The 6,707-nt window shown below is 35.4% G+C and overlaps 1 pseudogene; it reads left to right on the top strand.

Moving 5' to 3' along the window:
* Positions 1–664: 664 nt before the first annotated feature.
* LOC147392216 (L-type lectin-domain containing receptor kinase VII.1 pseudogene) lies at positions 665–3,081 on the top strand (annotated as a pseudogene).
* The last annotated feature ends 3,626 nt before the right edge of the window (positions 3,082–6,707 follow it).

The raw sequence follows: 6,707 nt of genomic DNA, 5'->3' as shown, positions 1-6,707 counted from the left end.
AAATGATTTTCAGATCTACCATCGATTTATCAAAGCTATTAAGCCGGCTAGGCTTTTTTAATATTTATGAAAATGATCATATACTTGATTTCATAATATATTTTTTACAAAAATAATTAAAAATTCATACTAATAATTTGATAATTTTACCCTTATGCCCTTGAACTTAATGAAGGTTCACAATATATATGAAATATGTTGAGTGTATATTTTTCCTCTACTCTCAGGTCTTTCACACCCTAGTTAAATTTCATGACTCTCTTATATTCATAGTACTCTCCTTTTTCAAATGATTGGTCTTTTGAAATAGTTGGTTAGTTAACATGATATCAAAAAATTAGGTTTGTATAAGTCACGGGTTAAATTCTTTCGACCCTTATGAGTGACGGGGAGTGTTGAGTGTATATGTTCCTTCACTCTTGGATGTGTATTACTCTAATTAAATCCCCTGATCTGGTTGTTTGGAGTAGTTGGTTGGTTAAAGATACATAATCCATACTTGAATATCAAAAATGAAAAAAGATTGGTTCAATCATTTTGGTAAAAGACTTGGACATTTTCGTAAAACACCCCCTCTTCCCTTTCATCAAAGAAAAAATAATAATAATAAATATATATATATATATACTCCATTGGCCCTAAAACGTTGATTAAAGTCAAAGGGAGTTTTCTCCAATCCATAACACTATCCCATTCTAAGTTATCCAAACAAAATTACAAAACCTTGTCTTTCTTCCTCTCTTTCATTTCCTCAGATCTCTCTCCATGAGAGAAACTATAAGCCATTTCTCTCTTCCAATGAAGCTAAATCATCTTCTACTACTAATACTACTAATCAAAATCTTATCCCTCATATCGACTTCTTCGTCTCTCGATTTCACATTCAACACTTTCAACTCCTCCAGTCTCTTATTCTTTGGAAACTCATCTCTTGAATCAAATGTTATTTCTCTCACAAATCATTCATCTCTCTCAATTGGCCGAGTTCTTTATCCATCAAAAATACCCACAAAATTGCCAAATTCTACTCAAATTCTTCCCTTTTCGACGTCTTTCATCTTCTCTATTGCTAGATACAAAGATACTCTACCAGGCCATGGCCTAGCATTCATCTTTTCGCCTTCTATTGGTATCGAAGGTACTACTTCAGCTCAACATCTTGGACTCTTCAATAGAACTAACGACGGTGTTCCTTCAAACCATGTGTTTGGTATTGAATTCGATGTATTCAAGAACCAAGAATTCAATGACATCGATGACAATCATGTTGGCGTCGATGTGAATTCTCTTTCGTCGTTCACTGCTCAATCTGCTGGATTCTGGCCCGATGATGGTTCGGATTTTGATGAACTTATATTGAATAATGGTGTTAACTATCAAGTATGGATCGATTACTCGAATTCTCAATTAAATGTAACAATGGCTCGAGCGGGCATTAAAAGGCCTAAAAAGCCGTTAATTAACGTCACTCTTGATCTTTCCAAGGTTCTTTTAGATGAAATGTATGTTGGATTCTGCGCGGCGACGGGAATATTAGTTGAAAGTCACAGGATTTTGTCATGGAGTTTTAGTAATTCGAACTCATCGGTGAGTGGTGATCGGTTGATTACTTCGAATTTACCGTCATTTATTCCTCCAAAGAGTTCTGTTTTTCACTCTAAAGGGTTCATTGCAGGGATTACAATCTTGATTGTGTTTCTTATGAGTTGTGGTGTTGGGATTTCTCTGTTTTGGGTGAAGAGGAAACGAAGGCGAAAGAGGGAGAGAGAAGATATGGAAGAATGGGAATTGGAGTATTGGCCTCATCGAATTAATTATCATGAAATTTATGCGGCAACAAAGGGATTTTCTGAAGAAAATGTTATTGGGTTTGGTGGGAATGGTAAGGTTTATAAGGGGGTAATGGGAGGAGTTGAGGTTGCTGTGAAGCGGCTTTCGCACAACAATGAAGAAGGGATGAGAGAATTCTTGGCTGAGATTTCGAGTCTCGGCCGCTTAAAACATAGAAACTTGGTTGGATTGAGAGGTTGGTGTAAAAGAGATAAGGGAAGCTTGATATTGGTTTATGATTTCATGGAGAATGGGAGTTTGGATAATAGGGTTTTTGAATGTGAAGAGTGTTTGGTTTTGGGTTGGGAAGATAGGGTAAGAGTCTTGAGAGATGTGGCTTCAGGGGTTCTCTACCTTCATGAGGGCTGGGAAGCTAGAGTCTTACATAGAGACATAAAGGCTAGTAATGTCTTAATAGATAAGGACATGAATGGGAGGTTAGGCGATTTCGGGTTGGCTAGAATGCACGGGCATGGGCAGGCGATGAGCACTACACGTGTCGTTGGAACGGTGGGGTACATGGCACCTGAAGTGGTTCGAAGTGGGCGGGCAACAGCGCAGACCGATGTGTTTGGTTTTGGGATTTTAATTCTTGAGGTTGTTTGTGGGCGGAGACCAATAGAGGATGGGAAGCCACCTTTGGTCGATTGGGTGTGGGGACTAATGGAGAAAGGCGAGTTGGTGTGTGCACTCGATGAGCGGTTAAGGGTTAATGGTGGGTTCGACAATGACGAGGTTGAGAGATTGCTTCATTTAGGGTTGTTATGTGCATACCCTGACCTGAAAGCTCGGCCTACTATGAGACAAGTGGTGAAAGTGTTGGAGGGAACATCCAATGCCGAGGAATCAGAATGTGAAGGAATGGAGGTGTGTATGCTTGACAAGATGAAGTCAAGTGCGATGTGGTCTAAGTATCATCGAAGCTTGAGATATAGAAGTCACCCCACCTTTGAGGAGATTAGATAGTCATTATCATCATCTATGTGGCTTTCTTGGTCCGACATTATAACGGATGGCCGATGACTATGTGCTCTGTTTGCGGACGTTGTGATCTTTGAGGCCTGGTAGGATCCTCACTAACATAAAGATGTTACAATTAGTTTGTTAATGATAAAATTACATTGCTTTTTCAATGCAAACTAAGGAATTTCTTAGATATTATGTAAAATATATGATATTTTATCATTGACTAAAGTTTACCCATCCTCTTTTAGGGTTAAGAAAGGTTAAAAAAAATGAAAACACAAATAAAGTTGGAGGGATATTATTAAAAAAAAAGTTGAGATTAAGACGGTAAAAGATGAAAACAGTAAAATAGGTATAAAAAAAATGAAATATAGTGAAGTTAGATAAGGTAAAGAGTAAAGACAATAAAATGGATCTCACAGAATTATAGTTTGATGGATGTTTATCTCAAAAAATTATAGCGGATGGAATGTTTATCACCCACACAATTGTAGTAAAGTGAGCCATACAATTGTGTTTTATCATATAGAGTAGAGTTCGTTCGTGCCTACAACACAAGCATTCTCTTTCGGGTTAAGAGGGTAAAAGTGAAAAATAAAATTAAAGTTGGAGGGTTATTATTAAAAAAATTAATGTTAAAGGGGGTAAAAGAGAAAAAAATTATAAAATGGGTTAAAGATGAAATATAATAAAGTTAAAGGAGTGAAAATTAAAGCAAATAAAGTGGATCCCACGTAATTGTAACTTGATGGGAGATTTATCCCTTACAACACTATAGTTGGAAGGGGAGGGGGTTTATCCTCCCAACAATACTATAGCAAAGTGGATTCTAAAGTCGTGTTTTATTATATAGAGTAAAGATTGTTTGTATGTACGTCACGGTCTCACGAGCATCTTCTTTGGGATTATGAAGGTAAGAAAAAATAAAGTTGGAACCCCCCAATAATATTGTAGCCAATGGGCCCTACAATTGTGTTTTATCATATAGAGTAGAGTTTGCAAGTGTGTACGTCACGATAAAAGATGAGGTTAAAAAATAAAGTTGGAGGGGTATTATTAAAACTTTTTTAAGTTAAGGAGGTAAAAGATAAAAAAATAATAAAGTAGGTTAAAAGATTAAAAAAAAGAAATATAATAAAGTTATAGGAGTTGAAGAGTAAAGAAAATAAAGTGAACCCACAAAATTATAATTTGATGGGATGGTTGTACCATGCAAAACTGTAATGTATGAGACATTTATCCCAAACACGAATGTACTAAAATGGGTTTTACAGTTGTGTTTTATTTAAAAACTAGAGTTTGCCCGTGCGTAGAATTAAAAAGGTAAAATAGGAAAAATGATAAATTGGAAAGGTATAGTAAAAAAACTTTGTGGTTGGAGGGGTAAAAAAGAAAATATAGTAAAGTTAGAGGAATGTTATTGTAAAAGAGAAATGAATGGGGGAGGAGGAGGGTAAAGTATAAAAAGGGAGGAGGAAAGCAATAAAGTGGGGGGTCACTATAGCTAAATGAGACGTTTGTATCCCGCAAGTGGATCTTACCGTTTTATTACATAGATTAGAGAATTACATTTCAAATGTACAAATTGAAAATTGAAAAATAGAAATCAGAAAGAGCCCTCAACCCACAACATATAGAGTACGATATATTCAACTACGACTCAACTAGGGCACCAATTTGGTAAATTATTTAATAATTTTTTTTAAAATCTAGAGTAGAAAATATTGATCATGTTATATGTGATAAGTTTTAAAACCATGGTATCTATAATTTCAATAAAACCTAGGGTGGAACCTAAGAAATACTCTTATTTGTTTGATTTCATTATTTTTTATTATTTACTTATTGCTTTCCCTCAACCTTTTGCCAAAGAAAAAAGGTTAAAAATCGTTAGATTCCGGAATTTTGTCAAAGTAAAAATGGTCAAAAAAGGCAACAAAAGTTTTCAAATGTGGTAGGTATATATAATTTTCCATATTGACAAGGATGTGTCAGAAAATAATAAAAATGAAAGGAACATATTGGTAGCACGCGCCTAATTGTTTTCGAGGGCAATGATATCAGGACCCCACGATTCCCTAAATGCCACACATGACATATTATTAAAGGGCCCACTTTCTTGAGGCCCAAATATATGATGGCCCATGGGTTAAAAATTGGTTCAAACCAAGAAAACTAATGAACAAAAATTACCAAAATAGGGTTATTTTTCACTTGTGGGCCCATATTTGGTGGAATGAACGTTCATGAACTCATGGGTCCAAAATAGTGCAGCACATTGACATTCTAAGTATGGTTGTCAATGGGCCGGGTTGGATCATCAATGGCCAAAGCTAATAGGGCCCCAATTTTTTTGCACAAAATCGACCCATATATTGTTTGGGTTTGTCCAAATAAAAATTCAGTTATGTCCAAGTTCGGCCTGCAAGTATTGGGACCTATTTGTGGTTGGGTCAGGCTGGCTCAAAATTTTCTAACATATCGTAGAATTATAGCTATAATACATGAGTAAGGATAGCATTAGGCTGCAACCTGGGCGGGAATCCAGGCTCAACCCAAGTGATAGCCGAGCTCAACTCAACCCGACCATCGGGCTTGAGCACACTAACCCGAGCTCAACCTAAGCTTAATCTTTTAAAATTGGGTTGAGCTCGGGTTAGACGCAGTTAGGTAATTTTGGGCAGATTGACTCATTGAATATCCCTAATTTCATTTTAATCAATAAATAAATTTTACATCTTTAAAAAAAAATACAACATAAAAAACAAAATCACTAGTAAATAAAATCACATACAACCACTAAATCCATCATTGAGAGAATATTTAAACAGACCATACTTAATCATAGCCCGTGATAATAATATCTAATTGTCCACATTAAAAATATTTGTATATTAGTATATAAACATCGGGTTCAGGTTGAGTCAGGTTGCTCCATCCCTCAAGCCGAGCTCAACCCAAATTAAGGTCGGATCGACATATTCTAACCTAGACTCAACTCATTTTTTATATAACTCAGCCCAGGCTTGCCCATCAATTGGATTGAGTTCGGGTCAAGCCGTCCAAGTTGCAGTCCTAGACAACATGATTAACATAGTTAGCCTAGACTAAATTGGTACCAATCCGATTAGACATTTATTAGACCCAGGTTGGCTCAATTATGTCATTTTAAGTTTTGAGACCCAATCTAATATGGTATTAGGTAATATTAATAGATTGATATTAAGATAGTGAGCAGCTTAATATGGTATGTGTAACCTCGAGGGTTGGCTCAATAACAATTTCGGATCCAATAAGAGGTGAAAGTCCATAGGTTGTGTGTTCGATACCCAATATGAGCAATATTTCCTCAAGGCCACCTGCCCTCACTTACCTGGTGTGTGTGATGTGTGTGCGTTACACGTTCTCGGGAGAGGGACCCATATGCCTTGGCTCATCTGGTCCCCCTAGTCACTTTTATGATATCGACTTCAAGTTAAAATTCTTAAAGTAAAAATACTTCAACTTGAAGTCAATATCATAAAACTATCTTTTATATAATCGAATCAAATGCATTTTGATAATTTTCTCTATTTTAAAAAATAAAAAAATTGTGAAACTTCATTTTAAATTTATTAAAGAGCTCAAACTTAACTTTGCAATATTATTATAAGGGAAAAATATTTGGTTTACCAAACGTTGGCACTATAATGTTGATGCCTTTGTTCATTTGATCAAACATATTTAAAGCGCTTAAATCAAAATAGATTGTTTTTATATGATAATTCCTATTCTTTCATAAGCACAATATGTGTTTGATTTCACATTATAGTGTGTAAGTTAATCTAATCAATGATGTTTGAAATAAAATCTTAAACAATATGCCAAGCATTCTAGGACATCATAATTGTTAGTATGTTGTAAAAAAATAC

Source organism: Akebia trifoliata, chromosome 11, assembly GCF_017979445.1.
Source record: "Akebia trifoliata isolate Shusen 1 chromosome 11, ASM1797944v1, whole genome shotgun sequence".
Taxonomy (NCBI): Eukaryota; Viridiplantae; Streptophyta; class Magnoliopsida; order Ranunculales; family Lardizabalaceae; genus Akebia; species Akebia trifoliata.
This window is presented reverse-complemented; position numbering and strand designations above follow the sequence as displayed.